General features: G+C 51.9%; 1 protein-coding gene across 3 annotated transcripts in view; it reads left to right on the top strand.

Moving 5' to 3' along the window:
- Positions 1 to 27,591, top strand: part of NOS1 (nitric oxide synthase 1) — a 155,240-nt gene that overhangs the window by 9,914 nt on the left and 117,735 nt on the right. Inside the window, exon 1 of one of the 3 annotated variants that reach the window (XM_045200818.2) lies at positions 20,369 to 20,425. The exons of the other annotated variants lie outside the window; for them this stretch is intronic. The gene's annotated coding sequence lies outside the window, so the exon portion shown is untranslated. Of the gene's footprint in view, positions 1 to 20,368; positions 20,426 to 27,591 lie in introns of those variants that run through there. 3 annotated transcript variants of the gene reach the window in all.

Genomic DNA, 27,591 nt, shown 5'->3' with positions numbered 1-27,591 from the left:
GATAGATATTTGGGTGGGTGGGTAGATGGATGGGTAGGTAGACAGATGGACAGATAAATGAATAATTGAGTGGATATTTGGATGGATGGTTGGCTGGCTGGATAACTGGAAAGATGGGATAGATATGTAGCTGGGTGAAAAGGTTACTGGTTGAAGGATGGAAGGTAGATGATCTTCTCGTCCCCAATAAATGTGTAAATAATAAGAAAGACCACAGGGAACAAATTTCACAGGTCTTTCATCCTAAAACTGCATGGGGTGACTGGACCGACCCCATTGCGTGCAGCCCTGAGGGGCAGTTCCTGTCCCAGCTTTCCCCAGCTCTCTCTAACCCATGGCGGATAGTCACTCAAAATGTCTCTGACCCTTCCTGGAACGTGCACTGTTATGGAGTGTCTTTGGGGGCTCTGAATTTTAGATGTTTATTACCAATGGTGTAAGCAGGGCTTTCTTTGAGTTTATTTTCAATAACAAACATTTTCTAAGAATACATTGTGCCCCAGCAATTACGATTGGTGGTGGGTGTGTGGAGATGAGCAAACACGGCCTTCCCAGAGCTCAAAGTGGGGGGAAAGGTGGGTGTTAACGTGCCCTCAGCCCGTGATGCCAACGCAATGACGACAATAGCAACCAACGCCACTGCCGCTCACGGAGTAGCGGGAGAAGAGGACACACATGGAGAGGGATGAGCAGATGTCCTGATAGGAGAAAGTACAGGACAAAGAGTCTGCCCTGTCACGTGAGGTAGGGACGTTCAGCTTCAGGCATCAATGTGGAAAGTGAGGCCCAGAGGGGTCAGCTGAATAAGTCAAGGTCACGTAGCTGGTAAGTGGCAGTCTCCTTTCCCCCAGGACCCGGGCTTCTAATGACTGTGTGGCCTTGACGTAGCATAAAGCAGAACATGAGAGAGGGACCAGGAGTGGGCTAAGCCAGGTGCCGGGGGAACATGGCAGAGAGGGAAATGCGCTCTTCCTGGAGGCAGGCTAGAGAATTTACCCCGGGAAATGGTTCTCTGTGCGCCTGAGCATGGTTATTTGCAGAACTGGACAGGGCTTGGCCCGTGGCCTCTGACGCCGTGGTGTGGTGTGTTCCATGGCGCACAGCTTGGGTGCAGGCCTGTGTTTCTGAGTCACCCCACTGGCTTCCCCAGAGGCAGCAGAGTGCCAAGGACCAGACCCAGCTTGGGATCAGGCAGGCCCGAGCTGGAACCCCACGCCTCTGCCAGCCGTGGGACAGGCAAGTGACCGAGTCCAGTGTCTGTCTCAGCGTGAGCTCTCTGAGCCTCTGTTTCCTCACCTGGGAGACAAGAATCATGGTGCCTCCTTTGCCCAATGGGGAATCTACGGATAGCGTGAGCCAGCCTGGCATGTAGCAGGGCTCCGCAAATGCTGGTTCCCTTCTCCTGGCCCTTGGGCACAAGCAGCCTGCTTACACTGTTCTCATAGATCATCCCTTTGCAGACAGGGAACCCCTTTGAGACTCTAATAACAGCCAGAACCTCTCTCTAAAGAGAACTGTATATTCACCCTAAGTTGTGTAAGCCGTCTCAGGAGGTGGGCACCCCACTGTGGGCTCAGGCTCAGCCCTCCTGGCCTCAGGGCCGAGGTGTAAGTCACGCAGTTACCCGCATGAACACTGTAGTGATCTTGGAGTTTGAAAACCCAGGGGACTGTACATGATCAGGTTTCAAAGTCTCTCGGAATTGATCAAAGCAACCCTCACCATCGCTTGGAGGTTTCCCACGATCTGAGCTTTGCACGGAGCCTCTTACGTGTATTAGCATTTTCACCAAACAAAGCAATCCCACCTGTAATCCCCATTTCCCCGATGAAGACACTGAGGCTCTGAGGGGTGAAGTTACTCACCCAACATCGTTCAGTAAGTAGCAGAGCCAGGATGTCAACCTGGGTCCATTTAATTCCAAGAGTCATCCTCCTGGTTGGTGCCATGTGGGCCGTTTTTCTCACAGTGGCAGAGAACGGCGGGACAACAACTCATGGGCACCCTTTAATTAGATGGTTGGTCTCATTCCTGCACTTTCGAGACTGTCCAATCCTAGGAGAAAGCAGTGGGCCTCGGAGTCATCGGAAATTGGTTGCCCAGTGGCTTTGTCTCCTGGAAGGAATGTGGTTGTGGGTTTTCCCCACTGTGACCTTCATAGGCAGAGAAGCAGCCAGCTGACAGCCTGGCGGCCATGTCCTCCCACACACGAGGCCGCAAGACCCACCGAAGTGGGTGGCTTCAGTCCCTGGCCCCTCCTGGGACCTTGGCCACCCTCCGCAGGAGTTGCCTGAATGACCAACCCCTGCCAGTTAGAGCCGTTAGCAGTAAACACTCTGTTCCCCTCTGAATCTCCACCCATGGAGCGTGGGAATGTGTCAAAGCAGAAAGGAGGGAAGAGCAGCTTGGGAAAGTTCCAAGGTCAACCCTGCTCAGGCCCGGATACGCTAGGGAGCCCAGGCGCATGACTGATCTCTCTGGGTGCCATGGCCCCCCTTCTGGAATTCGAGAGGCAGGGGCAACCCGCTGTGTGCGTGGGCTGTGGGATCTTAACTGTCTTGAACAAGTGTTAGTTTGCTAGGGCCACCATAGTAAACTCCCACCAACCGAGTGGCCGAAGCAATAGGAATTTACCACTCCCCAGTTCGGGAGGCTGGAAGTCCAAGATCAGGGTGTCGGCAGGCGTGGTTCCCTCTGTTCTGAGCCTCTCTTACTCAGCTCTGGGTGCCTCAGGGAGGCATTCTCCCTGTCTTTACATCCCCTTCCCTCTACGCCTGCCATGTCTGTCTGCTTCTTCACGTGGTGTTCTTTTTATAAGGACATCAGTCATATCAAATTTCCCCTCCCCACTCCAGTATGACCTCATCTTGGCTAATTGCATCTGCTGCAGCCCTATTTCCAAATAAAGTCACATTCAGAGGTCCTGGGGTGGGGACTTCAACATATGAATTGGAGGCAGGGCAGGAGGACCACAGTTCAACCCATAACAAAGAGGGGACTGCAGAGCAACTTCGGAAAGGGCAGGAATGGCTTGGAGCCTGTCACCCCTTCTCTAAGTGGTCAACAGACAGATGACAAGATATGAAAAAGACAGGACGGCAGGGGAGGAGAGTGTGTGGTTTTGAATGAGTGGTTGGAACCTGAGCATAAGGACACATCTGTCACCAGAACACAGGTGACAGAACTGCCTCTCTTCCTCTTCCTCCCCTCCCTCTTCTCCCTCTTCTTCTCCTCCCTCCTCTTCCTCCCTCCTCCTCCTCCCTCCTCCTCCTTCAAATAAGTGAACAGTGAGGTACTTGGGCATTTTGAGGATGCTTCCGCCCCATGAAAGAAAACATCCCAGTGACAGGCGAGCAAGAGGGAGCTGTTGGGGTTTGGAAAAGATCTAGTGCTCGATGTGTTTTGCCTTTTTAAATGAGAATATTCAGAAATTGCTTTCCTTTACACCCCCTCCCCCAGTTGTACGTCCCCAGAGCTGCAGATCTTAAACTTTAGCCTAAGTCTGATGCGCTGGGACTGGAGGCTGGGGTGGGGGTGGGGGTGGGGGGAGTGGATGGTAAAGAGAGTTGAACCTGGAGACAAAGGCAGGTCTGGGTCAAGGGGTCAGCAGGGCGTCAGACAACTTAGGGCAGTTGGGCAATGGGGAGGGGGAAATAAATTCTGATTTGTGCTTTAGAAAGATCATGCTGGCTATGGCAGTGAAGAGCAGGCCAGAGGCCAGTGAGGGGCATGGGCAGTAATCCCAGCAAAAGATGGCAACAGCCTAAGGCTTTCTAGTGTGGCTGAAGTATTGAGGATAAAAATGGCACCTGTCTCATCTCAAAGCTCCTGAACCTAACCTAGACAGATGGCAGGGACTACAGAGTATCACCAGCAGAGGACGGGCGTCCCAGTTCAAATCCTGGCCTTGCAGAAACTTGCTGTGTGGCCTTGGGCAACATACTTAAGCTCTCTGAGCCTCGCTCTCCCTAATCACGAAATAAGGACAATCACCTACCTCACAGGAAAAATAACAGCGGCTACTCCTCTGGCCATAGGAGGATTAAATGAGAAAATGTACGTAAAGAATGGTGCCCAGCCCTGGCTGGTGTGGCTCAGTGGACTGAGTGCCGGCCTGTGAACCAAAGGGTCTTGGGTTCAATCCCTGGTCAGGGCACACGCCTGGGTTGCGGGCCAGGTCCCCACTTGGGGGTGTGTGAGAGGCAACCACACATTGATGTTTCTTTCCCTCTCTCCCTCCCTTCCCCTCTCTCTAAAAATAAATAAATAAACAAATAAAATCTTTTTTAAAAAAGGAAGAAGAAGAATGGTGCCCAGCAGAGTAAGGACCCAACACAGTAGCTGTAATTATTTCATTTATCACTTGTTAATTCTCCAGTGACCCAGCACCTACTTCAGGCCATGTTCTGGGGACCCAGGGAGCAGGATGCTGTCCCCATCCTCAAAGATGATGCCGGCTAGCTGGGGAGGCAGATGGGTATATGAAGGGCAGGGGGGAGTCGACTTTATGGGTGGTTCTGTTACTTGTCCTGTGAGGTAGGTGATGATCCTTTTTGTATGGTTGGGGAGACCAAGGCTCAGAGAGCTTAGGCGTGTTGCCCAAGGCCACACAGCAAGTTTCTCCATGTCCAGGATTTGAACTGGGGTGTGCCTGGTGTTCCTCACAGGCACGGACAATGGCCAGGAGAGTGTTTGAAGGGAGAAGGAAAAGCTATGAGTGTGGCCAATGAGAACCCCTGGAATCCCCGGCCCTGGCTGCCAGCCGGGAACACGGGGCAGAGTCATACGATCGGGCCTGGAAATCGCTCCTTGGCATGGAGAGACCGAGGGCTGGGAGTGTGTGTGTGCATGCATGTGTGTGTGCATGCATGCGTGTGTGTTGGGGTCGGGGAGTTGCCTACATAGCCCAGATCACAAGCCTCGTGGTGCCGGGTTGGTGATGGCCACGGGGTCACGGGACCCATGCGGGAGTGCTATGTGAGATGAAAAGCCACGCGGGGCTGACCTGGCCCTGGGCCGTCCAGCTAAAGGGCAAGGGTGAAAATAACCCCGGACTGGCAGGAGCTGACGGCGAGACGGCCTCCAGGAGGGCACGTGACGGGCCTTCTAAACTGCACACTCTGCCTGCCCCTGACCTTGCCACGCCTGGAGAGCCTCCTGCTCAGAGCAGAGTGTTTATGATAGTAACCAACTGGGAGCGGCCTGAATGCCCATCGGGACCGGGTCAGGAAGGGGAAGTGTAGTCTCTCAGATGGGCAGAGCTGCTTAAAACAGCACCGGTTTACGCGCATTTCTATGGTGAGGTCTGCACACAGCCTGTGGAGCGAGAAAAGAAAGTTACAGAATAAGGTAGCAACAGTAATGATATTCATGTGTATTAACTATTTGTACATGTACAAAATAATGCTCTATGTACGTCATCGATATATGTGTATGTATTTATGTGTCTCGGTGTAAAGCAAGACTGAAAAGAGACACAGGAAGCGCAGTGAGCAGAGAGGTTAGAGGACATTTAATACCTAGAACAGATCTTTTAACACCTTCTCCTCTACGTGACAAAGTTATTTTCAGTAACAATGCCGTGATAATAAGTATTATTTTCATATGTTCTTTGGTTTTAAGCCAATAATGTTAAAAGAATAAATTTCCATTTTAAAGATATGTTCAAATTCAGTAAAGTAGTTCACAAATGAACTAAAAAATTGTGCTTAACAAAAAACAAAACTATTTTCCTAGTCCTTGGCACTCCATTTCATGCTTTTTAAATATAAATAAATTTGAAACGCCACTCCCAGGGGCGGCAGAGAATGACAGAAGTAACAAAAGTGCTGTTTCTTTACTTCGATAGTCCCTGCTTATTTTGAATCTGCTGTTGAAACATGAGAACCTGTATCATCCCAGAGGCTGGAGACACAATCTGAGCCGGAAGTGACTGTGAACAGTTCTAAACCATTATGCACTTTTGAACTTGCAGAACAATTGTGGGGAGCTGAGTCCGCCTGTGTCAGGGGCCGGTGCCTAGCTGGCGGCGGGGAGGGGTGGGCTAGTTCTCTGAATTCCCTTCCAGGTAGAATGGTGTGTTCATTAAAGAATAAATAATAAACATGGGCTATTTGGAAGCTAATTATTAAACCTCAAGACAATGCAATGCAGCAATCAATGGTCTGGAATCTAGACAAACAAAATACTTTCTCAGGGATGAGTATCTGGTCACTAGCTTTGGTTAGCATGGGCAGCGCACAGTGGTAATGAAAAGCAGGTTGGTTGAGTCCGTTTGATTGGATTGTCAACTTTTCTACAGACAGCACAGCTCATCACTGCCTGCTTTCAGGGTGGGCCACCCCTCAGCCATGCCCTTGCTGTCCTGTTGCTAGGGAAGGCTGGTAGGGACCAAGATCGTGGTCCTGGTCACAGGAAACTTCAGCTTCACCTAAATGACTTTATTCCCCCCCCCCCCCAGCATAGTGGCTAAGAGCATAGGCTCTGGCATCAGACTGCTCGGGTTCAAGTCCTGGCCCCAAGGTTGTGTTAGTGGGCCAGTTACTTAATTTCTCCCAGTCCAGTTTCCTTGTCTGCAACATGGAGCTAATAATATCTGTATCTCAGAGCGGCTGTGGGGGTGTCATAAGATATTTGTGCAAAAAGCACAGAAACACCTCCTGCAAATAGTAGGCGGTCAATAAATGCCAGCGTGTCTTTGGAGGAACAGTGTATCCACATGCGAACGATGTCATCTGAAAACGTATGTGCCTAAACATACGCTTCCCCTGCGATCTAGCAATCTGTACTCCTCGGGATTTACTCAAGCGAGTTTAAATATCACGTCCGCACAAAATGTGCAGACGGACGTTTATAGCAACTTTATTTATAATGACCCAAATCTGGAAGCAACCTCAAGGTGAATGGATTAATAAGGTGTGGCACATTCACACAATGGAATAATTTTCAGCGCTACAGAGAAATAAGGAAATGAGCTGACAAGCCATGAAAAGGCGCAGGGGAAGCTTAAGTGCATATTACTATGGGAAAGGAGCCAATTTAAAGAGGCTGCCTACTGTGGGATCCCAACTATAGGGCACTCTGGAAAAGGGGAAACCAGGGAGACGGTGAAGTCAGTGGTGGCCAGGGATTAGTCGGGAGGGAGGAAGGACTAGGCAAAGCACAGGGAATGTTTGGGGCCCTGAAACTATTCCATATGATACCAAGACGATGGGTGCCTGTCATTACACACTTGTCCAAATCCATAGAATGTACACCACCAAGCGTGAGCCTGGGAAGACCATGGATTCTGGGTGACGGTGACATGTCAGTGCAGGTTCATCAGCCTGACCAGCGCACCTTCTGCTGGGGGATGTTGGTGGTGGGGGAGGCTGTGTGTGCTGGGGGTGGCAGGAGGCATATGGGGGATCTCTGTATTTCCCATTTAGTTTTGTTGTGAACCTAAAATAGCTCTAAAATATACAATCTATTTAAGGGGGAAAAAAAAAAGCAAATGTCTAGAAAAAGGCTAGAAGGCCAAAATGTTAGCCAAGGTTAATGCCGGGTAGTAGGAATGTGCAGTTATTTTATTCTTTGGGCCTTTTGGAAAATTCGGACCTCCCTCCCCATCTGGAGGCCCCGCGCACTGACAAAGGGTCTGGGTCACAGTGCGCTCTTCCGCTTTGGGTCTGAGGCTTCTGGGTCTGCTCCGGACAGCTTGGGCCTGGCCTGTGGAGCGCTCTGGCAGGACCCCAGGGGCAGCTTTTCTCTCCGAGTAGATATTCTTTGTCTGGGGGTGGACACAGGGAGAAGCCAGGCTGGTAGAGGGAAGGGGAGCAACTTCAAGGTCAGAGGGTCTCTTGGGATGGAATGATAGGCCAGAGGACTGCACAGGAGGCTCCCTGGAACACCAGCCCTGTATCCATCCGCCTCTCTGTCCTCTGCCCGTCTGTCAGTCCGTCCATGCATCCACCTGTCCATTCGTCCATCCATTTATCCATCCATCCCATCCAACCATTTATCCACTTATCTGAGGTCTGCCTATCCTTTGTTTCATGCATCCATTTCATTCACTCATTTATTCCACAGATATTTATTGAGCACCTACTATGTGCCAGGGACTGTGTTAGGCCTGGGACATCGCTGGCGACAGGGTAGACTGCTGGTGCCCTCCTGAGGCTGATATTCCAGTGAGGTCCCCAGTGGTAACAAATAGACAAACATGTAATCACAAGGTGGGTGAAGACTCAGGGGACACAACGGGCTGCTGCCTGCCCAACCATCTGGCTGGCTGCCCATCTGCGAGTCCTCCTACTTGTCCTTGAATTTCTCCATCTGTTCTCCTGGCAGCCTGGCCCAGCCCCCAGGCTCCCGGTCCCCCAGAGACTCCTTTCCAGAACTTTCCTTCACTCTTGCCTCAACTTGCCCAACTGTGAGAATCACTGGTGTGCCTTGAAACAAAGAAAAAAGGAGGGAAGCAAGGAATTTCTAGAAACTTCCTGGAGATCATCCTCCCGTGGGACCTGGAACCTGAGTATCTAATGAGCTCTCCGTTCTAGTTGTAGACAGGTGGCGAGGGCGCCCAGTGGGGAGTGAGCCGTTTCTCAGCGACACCTTGTCCCCTACCCTCAGCTTAGCACTGAGGCCTCACAAGCAGCCCCAGGATCATGGGGCCAACTGGGCCTGGGTAACAGGGCCCCGGGGACACACCTGGACTGATTCTCATGGCCCAGAGCCCTGGGGGGAGGGCTCACGGGGTCAGAGCAGCTCAGTGCCCGGCTTCCAGGAGCTGGAGCAGGGCGGGCCTCTGGGAGGGTGAGCAGAGAGGTGCCCTCTGGGTCCGCTGGGCTCCTGAGGAGGAGGTGGAGGAGGTGGAGGAGGTGGTGCCTTGAAGCGTCTCAGCAGCCTCAGCAGGTAGGAGGCCTGGGCAGGGTGGAGCCCAGCCATTCTTTCCAGTAGGAAGGTCCTTCTGCCAAGACCCTGAGGGGGGGGGAGGGGGAGGCTCCGCCCTGGTCCCGCCCACCCTAGCAGTCCTGGGCAGAGTCTGGATTTCTTCAGGAAATCGCCCATTGTGGGCACTGCAGGGGGCAGGGCGGGTCTGAATGGGCGGAGAGGGTTGGAAAGGCCATCCTAGCCAACAGGAAAGCCCAGCGTTTGAGTGAGAGCAGACCGGACCGCCAGACCACCCTCATTTCCTGAGGCTCGTGGGAAAATGAGGAAATTTCAAAACGGCTGACAAAACTCTCTACTGTATGTGTAATGCTTACAAGTATTGAGACTGCATTTAACACCCACCCACAATGGCGCCATTTGTGTATGCTTGTCACAAGGAAATGACAGGACTTTTTAAAATATTGATTCATAGTGCACCGCAGGCAGAATGGCCTGAGTCGAGGGTAAAAGTTAAAAGTTGATTGATGAATGTCATCTGTTTGAGAGTCTATAGCTATGTCTTGGTGACCATATTCGGATATAACATCAGGTGTCTGGGTTTGGGGCTCCTGCTCCCTGCAGATCAAGCAAGGCCTGTGGGAGTGCACATGATGGAGGCATCCCATTCAACCTGGGGAAGCCAGGGGTCTTCCTGGAGGAGGCAGCTCTAACCTGGGACCTGAAGGATGAGTAAACATGAGCTAGGTGAGGAAAGGCAAGAAGGGGGCTTTAAGAGGAAGGAAGAGCAGGAACTGGCCAGAGGAGACTGGAGCCTGTGGTATGAGAACGGAGGATGGAGAGGTGGGGAGGCAGAGGAGAAAGGCCACTCAGATGTGTTCGGGAATTGGAACTTGAATCCCTGGAGTCAATTCACCACAGGGTCTGCTTCTGGGTCTGAACCCAAACCAAGGCAGTATTGTCTTGGCATCTCGGCTTTCCAGACCAGCCTCCCTCCCCACCTGGTCTCATGTCTTCCTGCCCTCGCCATTTCCCTCCCTGCTCTGCCTCCTGCCCCACCTTGGAAGCAGATGGCATCATCTGGGTGAGGGAGCTGCCTCTGCTGTGATTTATGATCCTTGGTTGGGAGGTCATTATTTTTAGCTGCCCCTCTCCACCTTTTGCTGTCCTCTGTGATAGAGGAAGTTCCGCCCTGTTTCTTGGGCATCAGAGGGTGGCTAGGTAGACAACTTTGTCCCCCAAGAGACACTGGGCAGTGCTGGAGACATTTCTGGCCATCGCAGCTGAGGAGGAGGTTGATCCTAGCATCTGGTGGGTAGAGACCAGGGACGCTGCTAAGCACCCTACAGTGCACGGGACGGACCTCCGCACTGCCACTGCAAAGAATTATCTGGTTCCAAATGTCAATTGTGCTGAGGTTGGGAACCCTGGGCTATGAGTTTCTCCAGTTCTTTTAACTTTTTATGACAGTGTGAGGATGTCACATCCTCCCCTGGTAAATACAAGAGCGGTCAAAATGCTAGGCGGCCTGACATTCGGAGTTTGCAATGACAGAGAAGTGACAGTATCTCACACATGACTCTCTGCTGCCCCTGTACCAAGCAGTTCATATTAGTATGTGATTTCCGCTTCATAGCAATTCTCCGAGGTGAGGATTCTTACTACTTACTCCCCATTTTGCAGATGAAGAAACTGAGGCTTGCAATGGGAGAGTGACTGTTGAGTATTATAGTTGTGCCTGGATTTGTCTGTCTGTCCACGCTCTTCGACCCTGTGCTGGATTTAGTCAACCAACCAAGGGCTCGTAAAATGGTCACGTCAGACCGGATGCAAATACGCCTGTCTGTTCATTGTGCAAGAAGCATCTGAGGTCTCCGCTTTGGAAGCAGGACAGGTGGGTCCCCCAGAGGACTGACCGTGAGACAGCAGATTGAGCTTCTGGCCTCACTGGGGGCTAAGGTCCTGTTTCTGTGGGCGCTCCAAGTCTGACTGAGGTTGGGTCAATGATGACATTTGAAACCGTCTGTCCTTTTGATGTATCAGGCAGCTTTGAAGTCACTGTCGAACTTCATAATTCTGCAAGTGGGCAGTTTGGGTCTGCAGTTAGCTACTACCTTGGCTAGGGGTGGGCTGATCGAGGAGGCCTTTAGCTGGGATGACTTGTCTCTGCTCCACCTGGTCTCTCTTCCTCCAACAAGCTTGTCTGAGCTTACACATGTGGCAACAGCAGAGTTTTCAGTGAGTGACAGGAGCTATAAGGACCCTTGAAGCCTACTCTGGGAACTGGGAAATGTCACATCCGTTCACTCTGTCCATCAAAGCAATTTACTGCCCAGCCCCAATCCAAGGGGTGGGGAATCTATTCCATCCCAAGTATTATCGCCATTTTTGTTATCTACCACAATGGCATTTTCCATCCAGGTTGAGGTCAGCTATTCATGTGGAGTCTTCACGGATGGTGGCACCAGCCTTAACCTGGTTCTAAGATGCTGTCAGTTACTTAGCTACGTGATCTTGGGCAGTTGCCTGCTTTCTCTGGGCCTCATTTCCTCGTTGATATTAAAGGCAAAGTGTACTTATCCTGCCCGCCTCACAAGCTGTCACACAGCTCAGATGAGACAGTGGAGGAAGAAGGAGCTTATTCCATTATTTGTCCTTGAAGCAGGGGGAGGCCCAGGTGCTCACAGGAGACACGTGCCTCTCCTGCCTTGGGCCAGGTTTCCTGTAATTCATCAGTAGCCAAAGCCTGACAAGCCCCCGGGGATTCTTCATCAATCCTCCGGTTTATTTTCCCTGGGAAAACCCAAGGGGTTTTATCGGAAACTCTGCGGACCTGTTTCACTCAAGTTCAAATACTAGCATTGGCCAAGAGCCTCTTTTAAATTTTTAAAAATCCTCACCTGAGGTTTGTTGATTTTAGAGAGAGAGGAAGGGAGGGAAGGAAAGAGAAACAACAGTCAGTTATTTCCCACTTTGCTTTCTTCCACCCTCCACCTTACCTCTCCTCCTTTGATTCTGATGTACGACATAAGCTACAAAACTGCCGTTCTCCGGAGCGTTCTCTCCGTCCACTGAGCTTGTGCGTCCTGCAGTACTCTGTCTGGCGTTCCCTGCTTGCACTGTGGTTTGGAGCTCAGTGATTGTGTTTCCATCTCACGGCTGTACCTAATCGCAGATCTGCCTTTTCCGTGAATGCTTCCCACAGGGTCTTAGGTGCAGCACCCCTCGGAATTAGGGGGACGAATTAGAATTGTGGCAAAGTTTCCTCTGATTTCTTTTCATCCCTCCACCCCGTGAGGACACAGTGTCCCATCCTCGTGAATGCCTCATCTTTTCTGAAGTTTAACAGTTTTCCTCTGTCTGCTTATTCCTCCCACGGGAGCGCTCTGCTGGCTATAGGGTAGGGATTTGAGTTGGGTTTTTCTAAGACTGTGCATCCTACTGATCCTTTTGGGTCCAGTGCTGGGGATAAGGAGAAAATTGAGATAGTTCCGGTGAAATCAAGGGACTAGCTGAGGCCCTGGACTCCTCGCCAATCGTGGCTTCCCCTGGTGGCAGCAGGCATGGCCCCAGGCCAGCGTCCACTTGGGATTCCCTACAACATGGCGGCCCATACGGCACCCTTCCCGGACGTGCCGGCTGGATTTGAAGGAACCTGTGTGTTACTCCCACTTCCCGACGGTAGTGTGGGGGTCTCTTCCACTGGCATGACAGTGCTTTATTCCTGCACACATGACCTTCCATGGGTCCGTTCAGACTTTCCTCCAGTCTAATCCCACCTACACGCTATTCGGGACAATGCGGATGCCAGGCTTCCTAGTTTCCATCACCAGTAAAGGCTTCCCACTGGTTTTTATATTCCAGTGGTCACTTCTGCCGATGTTCTGGAGAGGAACAGAGACAGACCTCGCTGCAAACGATATCATCCAGCCCACATGTCCTTTTGCCATTCCCTGAAGCCATCTGCAGCTGGCGTCTAATTAAATACAGATCAGACCTTACCTGATAACACACTCCTTGTATTTTATTACACAATCCAGGAGCGCTCTTATTGAATCTAAACTGGACACATAACTAAGTGTACCGCGGATGTTTAATCATGACCCAGGGCCCGTTTTACTGCCAGAACTGAGGCACTTCCAGGTTTTGAGGCATTAACGCTAAAGCCCCTTTGGTCTCGGGAGGGTTTTCAGTTATAAGTGAGGAGGGCTAGGGCCGTCCTTGCTTCGGGAATAGCTTCCTCCTTTCCTGAGCACAGGGAGGTTAGTGCCACCCAGGCCGTTGGCTCCCAGACAAACATGGGACCCAGCAAACGTGGCCTTCGCACCAGCTCAAAACCCAGCGGGCTTCCGTTCACACTGGTCAGGCTCTGACCAGGCTGCCTGTGCAGGTCCCAGAACTCGAAGTGTTTCTTCATGCCGCCGTGCCTTTGCGAATGCCGTTCCTACATCCTGGAATGCTGGCCACTTCTCATTCCTTGTCTCGGCCAATGCCACTTCCCTCTCCATCAGTCATTCCTAAAACACGCCTTCAGTAGCGTGGCTGGGGTTCAAGGTGCTCTGTCTGGTCTCTGAGCTTTTATTCTCCCTTTCTCCCCTCCCGCAGCCCTTTCTGCAAATTCTCCCAGATCCCCTACTGATGTATTGCCCTCTTTTTGAATTGAGGTATAACGTCCACTCAGTAAAATGAACTAACCTCAAAGGTGCATGCGTGGTGGATTTTTATGGGAATATGCACCCGTGTAGTCACCAGTAAAGTCACTGGATCGAGATGAAGAACATTTCCAGGGCATCTTGCAATCTCCCTCACAGGCGCTCCCCTCCTCCCCAATCAATAACCTGTCCATGGAGGCAACCACAGTTCCGACTTCTGCCACCATCCTCCTGAACTTCCTCTTGAATTTCAAAAGACAGAACTGCATGTTGTGTTCTCTTTCTGCCATAGGCCCCTTCTGTATAGTTGGTTGGCCAGGTTTATTTTTTATTTCTCCATCCAAAAACTCAGTCCAGAGAGCCCAAGGGATGGTATCCATCGACACTTGCAGTCCACTCGGCCTCCCCCTCGGTCCTCTGAGTTCTCGTTGTTTGCCCTCGAGGGTTTTTGCATCTTCCGTTTCAGGTCTCAGAACAGCCCTGGAAGGGAGGTGTTCCCATTCCTGCCATCTCACAGATGAGAAAAACCAAGGTTCAGAGAGGTGAAGACATTTGCCCCCAGTCCCACAGCCTGTAAGATGCAGCCTCAGGTACTTCGAATCTGAGCCTGCCCTTAACCATTAGGCTATCCTGCCTCCCTTCCAAGGGTACCTTGTGACCTGGTAGAGATGCTGCCCATGTTTGTTGACTGACTGAATGAAGTGAGCTGCTTCAAAGCAGCTGTCCTGCTGGTCCTTGGAGTTGCTACATTGAAAGCACCTAGGATTACTTCCCAGGGGGTGACTCAGAGCCAGGCCAGCTTTGCTTGTGGGGTGAGCAGTAGCTTTATGTCCCCAATAGGGCAGCCTTGGCTTGAGTCCCACCTGAGCTGGCCAGTGTGGGAGGCTGAGGCATGAGGCCTGGAGGTGGGGCCCCAGGAGCCATCAAAGGCCACTGTCGGCCATACTACCTCTCCCGAGGCCCCCTGAAGCCTCTCAGTGTCCCCAGCTGTGATCTGTATGTGGCATTTAAACCAGGCAGAAGCACAAGGCTGCTCAGTTAGGCCATGGAAGCGACCCGTGAAACAGTAGAGCAACCAATAGCATTTATGCTAGCAAATGAGATTTTTTAAAATGTCAAAAAAAGGATAATATTTTTCTCCCCTAGTGTTTCAAAGCAGAGAGAGAGAGAGAGAGAGAGAAAGGAAGAGCCAGGGAGATGGGCCTAATTATAATTGAGGAGTGGCATGGAGTTAATGAGGACTCATTTTTTAAATTGGTGTTTGACAAGAACAAGGAAGAACTGAAATGGGGACGATTAGGAAGTCACGGCATGCTTCAGAAACAGAGAGAGTAGCGGGTAAGGAGTGATCCTAGAAGACCGTGGCAGGAAATGACTGCATCTTGGGGCCAGGAGGCGGGTCAGAATCCCGTAGCTGATCTGCAACAATGATTTGAAAGAGTCGGTGCCGTGAGAGGGCCTCAGAGACGCCGGCCAGACTGCTGATCTCAAATCTGCTCACTCCTTACAATGTCCAGCTCCACCACTTTGACCCAAGCCCTGTCCTCTCTCCCTTGGAGCCCTGAAAAGGTTGCCTAGCAGGTGCCCCTTCTTCCTCTCACCCCTTCTCCCCCAATCTATTTGTCTGATGAGGAACAGGAGGAATCTGTCTAGAGAAAAGGTGACCATCATTTCCTGGTTCCAAATCTTTCTGTTGCTTCTCAGTGCACATTATAGAAAATCTCAGTGCCTCACCTTGATGTCTAAGTTCTAGCCCAATGGATGAGCTAATGTCTCCTTGTCAAGCCTCATCGCTAACCATGTGGGCCCTCACACTGTCCGTGTCGGGATTCTGGCATCCTCAAACATGCCATACTTATTTCAACCTCAGGGCCTTTGCACATGCTCTTTCCTCTGTCAAGAACACTCCACCCTCACGTGAGAGGGGGACTGATTCTTGACCTTCAGGTTTAAGATTTAAGTTAGAGTAATTTCCCCTGATCATTCTCTCTCACTGAATCCTATGTCATTTTTTTCATAACCCTATCATGGCTTAAAATTACAGCTTCTGTTCATGGGCTTGCTTTTATGCTGTGTAGTTTCCTCTCTAGATTATGAAGGTAGGGCCCATGAGTGTTTTACTTACCTACATATTACCCAGCACCTAAGACAATGAATTATACTTAGTAGAATAACAGGAAAAAGAGCCACCTCATACAGTGGTTTCATCTGGCTTCAGGCACAGCTGGATCCAGGTGATCATTGTCATTGGGAATCTTTCTCTGTTCACTTACCTGCTTTCCTCTGTGCCATCTTCCTTCTCAGGCAGGTACTCCTCCAGGAAGGCTTTTTTTTCTAGCAGTTTAACAGCTACAGTGGGAACAGAGGCTCTTGTTTCTGGCCACATAACCAGAGTTAAGTCCCCGGTTACCCACCAGTCAAGTCTTTACTGAGCACTTACAATACCCCAGGCACCATTCTAAGAGTTGGGGAGTCCTCAGCAAACAACATGGACAGAGTTCTTGCCCTCTGGGAGCTTACATTATAGTGGAGGACACTAGGTCCTCAGCCAATCTCATGGCAACAAGAGTAAGAGAATTGCTCCCCAAAGGCAAATGGAGTGTTGTTTCCAGAAAAGGATAAGCTGAAGACAGTCAGGCAACCCCAGAAGACATCTCTGCAGACTGGGGAGGGAACAGGCTGGGGAACAGAGGACTCAGGATGTCACTCCTTCAGCGGTGTGCTCCTCTGTGCCAGGCACGGAGGGTGAGACTCTGGGGACTGGAGGAGAGTGGGGTCGTCTAGGGCACGTGGCCTAGGGCTGTGGTTCTCACCTCCAGGGCGGAACAGAATCAACCAAGCGATACTAGAGCACCCAAGTGTGTGAAGGTCTGACTAATAACACATCAGACTCTGGGAGGTCCCTGTAAAAACGTCACTTTTGGTTACTAAGAAGTTTTCATGAGCAGGAGAGAAGGGCCTGGGGTCACCATGGATGAGCGAGGGTGTGAACCCGCCATCTGCCTATTTCAGCTGCACATGATGCCTGGAAGGCGTGGCTGGTAGGAGCCAGCAGTCCTGGTGGTCAGCAGCTACGCATTGCTTTACTTCTCTGCCAAAATGTTTTTCTGGTCTTAAAATTGGGTCTGGCCATGAGGGTGCATTGCCTCCCTTGTGTTGAGGGTCTCAGGAGAGTGACAGCTGAGGATGGCAATTTAGCGGTATTGAGGTCATATGTAACCCAGAAAAGGCAACTTTTGGAAATAATTGTGTATGGGGAGGAGGCCAAGCTTTAGGCTGGGTTTGCTTTCAGCCATGTCAGAGGGCTTTTGGGGTTCCCTCATGTTATTGGGAAGTCATCTGAGGTCCTGCAATTAGTGCTCAGAAATGTTGCCTTGTCCTCAAAATAACCATCTGTGATGGAGTAACACCTGGCTTTCATCTCACAGGCTCTGCAGGGACGTGTGCCGTGATCCACTAGTAATGTCTGCCAGGGACGTGGGAATGGTGGGTTGTGCGTACATGCCAGACATTTACCACACCTTATCAGAGGGGGATGTTGAGCATCCTTCTGAAAAATGCACTGCTAGAAAAAGATGCAGAGCAATGTTAGAGGAATTGTCCTGAGGCCACCTGTCACAGTGAAGAGCAGATTCTGAGGTCAGACCACTCCTGGCTTCCCCACCGGTACACTGTGTGACCTTGGACAAGTCACTTACCTCAGTTTCCTCATAATCTCATTATCATAGCAAAAACATCACATCTACAGCGTATGGTTTTCCAAAGGATTAAATGCGATCATATATGCAAAATGAGTCCTATGGTGCCAATACTCAGTAAGCCCTACTTCCCTGCTTTCTCCCCTCTGCCCCGACAGCCGTCCATCGTGAGAAAGTGCGAAGTCTGGGAGGGGGGAGAGGAGGCCCTGGATAAGGACTGTGCAGAAGGGCTGACCTGGAAATGAATTGAAATTGGAACAATTGGAAAGCAGAGGCAAGTTTTAAAACCCAGCCCCAAAGGTTCCAAACTGAGAGATGATACGAGATACACCACCACCTGCTGGTGAGGCGGTTGGGAGGGGTGGCTCCAAGCATGAGCTTCGGAGCCAGACTCCGCGCAGTTAAAGCCCAGCTCTGTCTCCTGCTGAGGTTCCCGCTCCTCATCTCAGCCTTGGTTTGCTCACCTGTGAGATGGGAGGGGGCAGAGTGCCTCCGTCACATGGTTGGCGTGTAAATTAAATGAGATCTAGGGAAGCCACAAGCTCTGTCCCTGGCAGGTGGCCCTATACCAACGGTAGTAAGAATAACGCTTATCGTGGTCTGGCCAGCCCATAGTACTGTGGTCTGCTTCCTCGGTGGCCCGGAAGTCCACCACGAGGCCCTTTCTTTCTGTCATACCATCGCCACGTGAAAATGAGGGATGGTGAAGGGATCTCCACAGAGGAGAGTTCCACCCGCTCCATCCCAGAGACACGCCCTTCCTGTGGTCTGGGGTTGGAGACCATCAGAAGCCGCTGGGGGATCAGGCCATGTGGGAGCTTCTGAATCCCATCCGGGCAGATGGCAGCCCCGAGGCCTGTCATTAATTATCGATTATACAACAGAACCTCACTGCTTCCCACTCTAATGCCCTTAATCAGCCAAGAGAGCCTACAGTTCATTGTTTGCAAACAATTAGCCCAGTGCACGGCCTCTGCAATATCAGTTAATGTGAACGTGAGTGTGATTTATGAGGGAGCAGGGATGTGGTCACGGCAACCGTGAACCTCTGGGTCAGATGAGATTCCCTCGGGAGGGAGGGGGCTGACAGCAGGGGACCTTTGTCCTTCAGTTGCACATGTTGGGGCCACACCCCACCAGGAGCCCCCAGGGACCCACAGCCAGAAGCCCGAGGCCAGGGCCTCTGAGCTCAGGTCCAGGAGGGTTGAGAGGAACCCAGCCGTCTAGAGCTCAAGTGGGCCACCTTGGCCACCCCCCTGCCTCCACGGCAGCAGCCCCAACACTCTTCTGGATTGAGAGGAAGATGCCAAACGCCCACTAATCTCTGGGTCTCTAGCGACCAGGCCCAGCTTTGGGTGACTCATGGCAGGACACACGGAGGCTGTGCACTGACCCTGGCACAGGGTACGGGTGCTCCCTAGAGCGAGCAGAAGGCTTCTCAGAAGCCTTCCCCCAAAGGCCTGACCTGACCTATCGGGAAGCAAGTGCGCGATAGCCAGGCCGACCCAGGGTCGAAGCCCGGACTGGCCGTGCATACTGGCTATGTGACCGTGTACAAGTCTCATCTTGCCAAGCCTCAGTGTTCACATCTAGGAAATTTTTTTTTTTTTAACAAGTAGATAAATGGGTTTAACAAAGTGCCTGGCACATAGAGAGTACTTGGGGGTGAGGTTGCTGTTGGCAGTTGCCAGAGGAATACCTAACAGAAAATAGCAAGTACACGAGTCCCCTCGCCTCTGTAGCTTAGCTTCCTACGGTTTCAGTTACCTGCCGTCAATCAACCGCAGTCCGAAAATTTTTAAATAGAAAATTCCGGAAATAAACAACCCCTGAGTTTTACATGGTGGGTGGTTCTGAGTAGTGATGAAATCTCGCGTGTTTTCGCTCCGCCCCGCCCCGGACGAGATTCCTCCCTACGGACGTCCAGGGTCTCCGCCCTGCGGGCCACGCCCACCCCCTGGTCACCTGGTAGCCATCTTGGTTCTCGGTTCTGGTCACCCTGTCACGGTGCCCGTGTTCGAGTCACCCCGATTTTACTTAACAATGGCCCCGAAGTGCGAGAGTAGTGATGTAGATAAGCCAGAGAGAAGCCAGAAAGTGCTCCCTTTACGCGGAAAGGTAAGTACAGTCCAGTAAGACACGGTGAGAGACCGCCTTCACTGTATTGTAGTATGTTGTTGTAATTGATCCATTTCATTATTAGTTATTGTTGTTCATCTCTTCTGTACCCGATTCATAAAGTAAACTTTACCATAGGTACGTATGGGTAGGAAGAAGCACACTGTATAGGATTCAGTACTAGCGGTGGTTTCAGGTATCCACTGGGGGTCTTGGACTGTATCCCGTGTTGATAAGGGGGGGCACTGTACCTTAGAAGGCTTCAGAGCCTACAGGACCCTTTCACACCACAGTCCCCACGGATTGTCCTAAAGGCCCCGAAAGGAAGCAGACCAGCAGTCACCTCAGGGCCCCACTTGGGGAGGATCCACTTCCTGGCTCCCTGGGGGACCGCGCTCGGTGTTGCCTGGAGACCTCAGCTCCTCTCCGGGGGCCTCTGCGTGTGCAGCTCACAGCTCCCTGCCGCCAGCTTTCCCAGGGCGAGGGCTCCGAGACTGCCACGCTGGGTTCACGCTCTGCCTCATCTTATTTAATCCTCACTAAGGCAAGGGCAAGAGAGGGCAAGAAGACAGGAGCCTCTGCTTTTGGAACCTAATCTCAGAAGTGACATCCCCTCCCCTTAGCTGTGTTCTCTTCGTTAGAAGCAAGTCACGAGGTCCCAGCCACACTCAAAGGGGAGGGGTTCAAAAGGATGTAGATGTGACTACCAGGAGGCAGGGGTCATCAGGGGCACCCAAAGGGACAGTTTGGGTCCCTGCTGAGTTCCAGGCGCTGGGTTGGCTGCGTTGCTGGCGTTGCCCTGTATACTCCCCAGGACAGCCCTGCAGCTAAGCCCTGACTAGGGATGAGCCGAACAAACGGTTATGCAGCAGAGAAAGAGGTAGAATGCCTCCTTAAAAAATAGGGCTGCCGGCAGGAGGGGAAAATGGATACAAAGAGGCAAAACTAAAGTCTTCCCGGTACTGTTACCGTCCCTACTTTATAGGTGAGAAGTTGAGGCTCAGAGAAGCGAGGTCACTCGCCCAGAAACCGGGAGGAGCTGCTGGAATGTGAACCGTGTTTTCCTCTTTGGCATCTCATTCAACAAAGGTCAGGCCACTGTCCTTTGGGATCCAGCCACAGACCATCTGGGCTGCCCTGAACTTGGGGGTTTGGATATCTGATTACTGGGGTCAGGAAGCCAGCCTCCTGGCTGGCCAGGGGAACCTTGCAAATCAACCTGTAATGCGATTTCCTTCCCCGAGGCAGGCTGGGTGTTCTGGGCCTGCGGGAGCAAACTCCTTAGCCTGTCTGGCTTGGTCTCATCGGAGAAATCGAGCCGCCAGCACTGTCTGCACACGTTAAAGTCAGGGAAGCAGAGCTGCTCCCAGCAGGATCATTACTGTGTTGGACCCCCAAAGGGGGCAAAGTACCCAGGAAGTGGTGTAACCCAGGAAGCAAAGGGGGTGGGCCTGTCCCTCCTGACCCCAGCAAGCCCCAGGCAAGGCAGCCTTCCCAAGTCAATGGGCACTTACACCCCGGCCAGGCCTGGCTCCCCACCCCGCCTCTGCCACTATCAACAGTAGGACCCTGAGCTAGCCACAAACCCCTCTAAGCCCCAAGCTCCCAGGCTTACAAAATGGCAGTGATGGTAGCCCAACCTTGCAGGACCACCGTGAATGTAAGACAAGGTAGGGCACGCGAAGCACCCCGTACAGAGTGGGAGCTGAGCGGACGGTGGCTGTCCTCAGTGTGGTGGGACACGCCAGGCAGAGATAGGCCACCATCATGCCGTCTTCCTTGTGCCTGGCATACACTTCTTGGTCACACTGGGCTAATAATCACTTAGAGAAACGAGGAAGCCTGCAGCTTCTGAGCAGGGCGAAGGCCCGGAACATGCAGATTCGGGCATTGAAACTGATCTCAGATGCAGAGTCTATGTGAAGTGGGCCCTGGCCTTATGTCTAAAGAGAGCTTTGGCCAAATGAGTCAGTGGTTTTAACTCCATGCCCAGCAATGAGGTGCATTTCAGTCACCTCAAGAGAACAGGCTGCCCCCCAACACCTGAGAGGTGGCCAGGTGCAAGATGGATTAGGAGCAGTGCTTGTCTCTCATTGCAGGGAGCTCGCTAAGACGCCATGAGGCAAGGATTAATCTGGGGTGCCTACCATAGGCCAGCTCGATGCTAGACTTTTCTGCACGATCCGTGGCAATTCTCAATGTACTAAAACCCCCGAAATAGTGTTACTTTCTTGGCCTGTCACGTTGGGAGAAAAATTTAACCTCTCTGAGCGTCAAAAAAATGGGGTTTATATCAGCACCTCCAGAGCTGTCATGAGGATTTGAAGATGACACATGAGTCACAGTGCCTGGTACCTGGTAGCTCCCACTGCCATTGAGAGATGTGCTTCTTTAGAATGATTCTGCAACTCCTGAGGACCCCCTTGAGCCCCAAGGAGCGAGCTGGTTGTATTTCTCTGGAAACAGATCAAGGAGGAGCTTGAGGGAGAGGGGACCGGGTCTTTCTAAAGCTTTAGGGTGGGCTGGGCATAGGCGAGCGAGACTCTCCCCCGTGCCACCTCTGAATGTCCTCCCTGGAAGCATCTTGCCTCCACGAGCTGAAATCTTGGTGTTTTCCCTTCCTCTTGGCATAGGGGTCAAAGAGATGCTCTCTATTGTAGCTCCATAACTACCAGTCTCTTCAGGAGAGTCACTGAGCGGGGAGCAGGCATGGGGCAGAGAGATGGGTGGTTCCGGTTTCCACCAGAGCTCCTGGCATCCGGGGACAGAGGCTGCGTGTGCGCGCATGTGTCTGTAGCATGTGAGACACTGTCTTCCGCAGCCAGGTCTCCCAGGAGCAGCAGTGAATCGAGCGAGCACGCAGGGTCGCAGTATTGCCGGAAGAGCCTCCTCATCCACACGCCAGGAGGGGGGCCAGACGAGTTCAGGGGCTGCTGGCTGCAGATGGTCAGATATTAAATACTACTCAGCCTCCCATCTGGTGGCAGCTCTGGTTGGCCAGAAGAATTCCCTGTGGGCTAGCTCTGGGCTCTGGACAGGCTGCTCTGGTCTGACACGACCCTCCAGTGACCCTCAGACAGGGCTGTGTTCCGCTAACCAGCAGGGTCCTCCCCTCCGGTGGAGTGTGGCTGGCTCTGCTCCCCGCTCCGAGTCTGCTTCCCAGAGCAGAGGCGAAAAGAGCAGAGTCTGGCAGCAGATCTACCAGGGATCATGTCCTGGCTCTACTTGACATTCGCCTGGAACTCTCTGAGCCTCTGTTTCCCCGTCTCTGATCCCAGGGCCATCGGGAGGATGAAACAGTAGGTAACACACGTAGGACAGGGTCTCTCAGCCTTGGCACTGTTGACATACTGCTCTGGATACCTCTGTGTGGGAGGGGCTTCCCTGTGCTTTGTAGGCTGTTTAGCAGCATCCTTGACCTCAGCCCTCTAGACGCCGGTAGCAGCCCACCCCCAGCTGTGACAACCAAAAATGTCTCCAGACATTGCCACACATCCCGCAGGGATCAATATCGTTCCCACCGAGAATCAGCAGGCTGGACTATCTCGTGGTGTGTCCGGCCTGCAGCGAGCACTTTGTAGAGCGAGGCTACAGGAGACCAGCTGCTCTTGTCTGAGTTCAGAGAGGCAACAGGACTACAGGGCGCCCCGAACACTGCCGGACACACGGTCATTGCTGACAAATGGTGGCTGCTCTTGTTCTCGTTGTCTTGCCAAAGGGACTTTCGAGTCCTTTAAAAGGAACTTTTGAAATCTGTAGCCTGACATCATACATCCAACATGTATGGAGAGCTTCAGGCCAGCCTGAGGCGGATCCATGTCCGGGCCCAGTTCTTCAGGAGGTGAGAGAAAGGGACCAGCGGAGGGAGGGGGACAGCAGAAGCACAAATCATCATCGTCACCATCACTTACTATTTTTCCAGGCTGCTTCCGTCCCTGTGACAGTCACTGGCATTTATCAACTGCTTACCCTGCTTCAGGCAATAGTCTAAGAACTTGACACATAGTATCTCATGTAATTGTCCTGAGGACCTTACTACGCTGCTTCTCTGGCTGCTTCTGTTGTGCAGACAAGGAAATGGAGGCACTTCGGTCGGTCACTGGCCTAGGGCGCCAGCAGCAGGATGGAGTCCTGGGGTGGCGTGCGGGGCAGGGCTTCTGCCACCTGGAGATCAGAAATGGGGGCTGACCTCTGAGCTGGATCTTGAGCCATTAGCAGGGTTTCTTTCAAGGAAAGGAAAGGAGGAAGGGAGGTCCAGGCAGAGAGATAAAGCCCTGCGGTTGGAAAAGTCTCAGCTGCCATTTCACAGGGCAGCCAACATTTTGGAGGAAGAGCTGCAGAAAGAGAGAGGGCAACAACCCTTCCTCTCCTTTCCCCTGCCCCAAGGCCAGCAGCAGTGCCGGGGGGCTGGGGCAGCCCCCCAGAGCCCTCAGGAGCCGTGTCTGTTACCTTATCAACCTTGTTGTCCCCAGAATGTTCTGATGCTGTTCAGAGGGTGTCTGCTGTGCTTGGTGACCGGTGGCCCTGGCTGCCCAGGGCTGACAGGGTTCGCAGGACATGGACCTTTCCAGGCTGAAACCAGGCAGTCCTAGGAAAGCCATCATGGGTGATCTCTCCTCCTGTGGCCCCTCAGTTTGCCCGCTCTCTGCTCACGCCAGCCGGGGCTTCTGTAGGCAAATCGGCCCTGGAGTGGCCCAGACCCACCTCCCAGCCAGCCAGCCTTCCAACCCCTCCCCAGAGAGGGCAGGTGTGGGCTGGGCTTCCGACAGCTGTTTCCCAGCTGCTTGGCAAAGCCGGCCTACCCGGGTGTGAGAATCCAGGAATAGTGGGGGAGGCCCAAGAAGGACAGGGCTTGCGCAGAGCCACCCACAGAGTCAGCAGTGGAGCTGGGACCGGAGGCCAGGTCTTCGGGATAAGCAAAATACTTTCCATTTCACTTTAGAGCTCAAACTCTTACTGCAGCCTCACTGGCATCATTGTACTGAGTGCCTGTGCGGACCCCGAGTTAGTACTCTTCTCATCTAGGTCATTTTACAGAGGGGGAGACTGAGGCACAGAGAAGCTAAATGAATTGGCCAAAGATCCCCAGCTGGGAAACAGCAGAGGCGGGATTCCAACCCAGGAAGTTGGACACTGCAGTCAGAGAAGGTAACCATTGTACCACACAGCCTTATAGAAATAGCCTCTTACCTGGCTCCTGGTGGCATTGCTGTTGGCAAATCGGAGTTTGGGACCCTTAGGAAGTACTAGAGTATGGAACACACACACAGGGACACTTCTCTGACACCAGAAGTGCAGCATGGTCACTGTGGGGTCTCCCCTGAGGACCCGCAGAAGGGGGCACTGCTTACCTTAGACAATGACTTGCTAATGGTGGCATTTCCGGCACTGTGGCACCCTAGAGCAATGCAGACAGGGAGGGGCGTGCCCTCTCAGAACCCCTCCCAGAGACCCTCGCTCCCGCCTGTGGAGAGCCAGTGCCTCTCTTTGTAATTCACAGAGCCCTCAGGGATTGCAGCAGGGGACAGGAGGCAGAGGTGAAAGGACAGATCAGAAGTCAATCAGAACTCTATTGCAACTCTGATAGGCATTGGAGAGCCAGCCAGTCCTGACCAGGGCGCAAAGACAGACCAGAGCTGGGAGTCAAGGACAGTGTGATCTGTACCAGGGTGGAGGCACGAATCCCAGGGATCTGGAAACAGAGCAGGCGCTTGACCCAGGCTCAGGAGGTAGGAGAGAGATGCAGGATAAGTAGGAATTAACCAGGTAAAGAGGGGTTGAAGGGGATTCCGGCCATAATGAAAAGCTTGTGCAAAGGCCCAGGTGTGGGAGACAATGGCTCAGGCTCGCAACTGCGAGTTGCTGTGTTTGGCTGAAGTCTAGGTGGTGTGAAGGAGGGGAGGGGCCAGGCTGGAGAGGGGAGCAGAGACCCAAGCAGATAGGGGTCTGTAACTCATTCCACCTTGAAGGCCTTGGAAGGCCATTGAGGAACTTGAAGCAAGGGGGTGACAGGATTATACATGTATTTCCGAATGGTACTCTCACTGCTGAGAGAATGGACGGGCTGCATGGGGTGAAGCTGGTGTGGATGTGAGACCGTGTCTTCTTGCTGCTTCTGTTATCTTCAGTGCTTATTACAGTACAGTCCTGCGCTGCATGCTGACCTTTCGGTCAGCCACAGACCTCATGTACATACGACGGTGGTCCCGCAGGGTTATCACGGAGCTGAGAGTTTCCTATTACCTAGTGACGTCACGGCACAACGCGTTGTGCACGGGTTTGTGACCACCCTAGTGTAAACAGGCCTCCTGTACTGCCAGCTATCCTAAAACAGCACAACCAATTTTCATGATATTTGTAGTTTATGATTTTTATAGTTTATGGTACTTGATAATAAACAGCTGTGCAATTGATATATGTGTTTACTATACTGCAGTTTTACCATTGTTTTAGAGTTTTGCATAGTACTCTTTCTACTCACAAAGAAAAGTTGGCAGGGAAACCGTGCGCCTCCTCACGCCAGCGGCAGCCTCCTGCGTCTTGTGTTTGCCCTGTCTCCTGATTGCGTCTCTTTCTCTGTGCTGGATTTACTCTCCTGCCGTTTGATCAAGTGAGTGTAGCCTGAGTGCACGGTGTTTACAAAGCCCATGGCAGCGGACGGCAGTGCCCTAGGCCTCCTTCGCACTCACGCACCGCTCCCTCACAGACTCGCCCAGAGCAGCTTCGAGGGTACCACTTTTTATCTTTTATGCTATGTTTTTACTGTGTCTTTTCTACATTTAGATATGTTCAGGTGCCCAGATACTTAACCACTGTGTTGCAATTGCCTACAGTATTCAGTACAGTAACATGCTGTACAGGCTTGTGGCCTAGGAGCAATAGGCCCTACCGTACAGCTTAGGTGGGTGGTAGGCTAGACCGTGCAGGTTTGTGTAAGTGCACTCCGTGATGTTCGCACGATGACAAAGTCACCTAATGAGGCATTTCTCAGAATGCACCCCCATCGTTAAACAGCACATAATTGCAGATGGATTGGAGGGGAGGAGAAGGGAGAGAAGGAAGGGAGGGAAGAAAGAAAAGGAAGGGAGGGAAGAAAGAAGGAAGGAAGGGAGAAAACAGGGAAGGAAGGCAGGAAGGAAAGAAGGAAATGGATGAATGAATGGAATGCATAGAACCAATAAACGTAAGTTCAAGAAGGAAATATTTCAGCTTGGAATGTGAAAAATCCTTGTCATGATCAAACAGCCCCAGGATGGAAAGAAATGCCTTAAGAGTCAGTGAGCGCTCCACTTTGAGGGGCACTGAGGGACAGGCTGACCCAGCATTAAGTATCACGTGGGCAAAGAACAGCACCGGTGTCTTACTTTCACTCAGGTCTTAATGTTTCGAGAATGCCTCCATATTCTTTATCTCCTTTATCATCATAAAAACGCTGAGTTTTCTGACTCCAGGTCCCCTGCTCTTTCCAGAGAGCCCCAGCTGACCTCTCAAGTTCCTTCTGGCCCTGAAAGGGTGAGTTTCTCTGTAGAAGACATTTCTGCCCCATAGCAGTTTGACTAACAACACAAAATATTATGTAAGCTCCAACCCAGAATGCTGGTTCTCGGGACAGACAGAGTAGCATGGTGAACATAGGGCAGGTCTGGAGTCATCAGAACTGCCTCCTACTGGCTGTGTGGCTTTGGGCTACTCACCTTACCTCTCTGAGCCTCAATTTCCTCATCTATAAAGTGGGAGTTATTAATACCGTCTTCACAGAATTGTTGAGAGGGTTAGGTAAGACAAAATATGTGAAGGGCCACATTGGTGAAATCTTTTGGTTGTAAGGGACAGCAACCCAACTCCAGACAGATGTAGAAAGGAATGCATTGCCTCCCTAGTTTCCTCTGTTCTCTTCTGTCTCTCCCCTACAGATGAGCCTTTTCCAGAAGGCATGAATGGTGCCGCCCACAGCCTCAGCTTATAGCCGTCTCAGCAGACAGAGAGCTTCCTTCGCCCAGTAACAGGGCATCAGTTCCAGGCAAAGGCTCTGATGGATCCCGCTTGAGTCACATGCTCACTCTTCAGCCCAATCACTTTGAGGGAAGGATATGAGGACTGTGACTGGCCAGACTTAGTCTTGTACTTACCGCTATGGCTAAGGGAGTGGACTATGTTATCAGAGGAAAGAGGACTCCAGAGTTACTAAAACCCCTTATGAACACCGAGGGCAGTGTTTGGCAGTGTAGTGGCTGCTCATTAAATGGGAATGTTGT

Source organism: Desmodus rotundus, chromosome 7 (genome assembly GCF_022682495.2).
Source record: "Desmodus rotundus isolate HL8 chromosome 7, HLdesRot8A.1, whole genome shotgun sequence".
NCBI classification, from domain to species: domain Eukaryota; kingdom Metazoa; phylum Chordata; class Mammalia; order Chiroptera; family Phyllostomidae; genus Desmodus; species Desmodus rotundus.
Note: the sequence above shows the minus strand (reverse complement) of the source record. Positions and strands in the feature narration are given on the sequence as shown.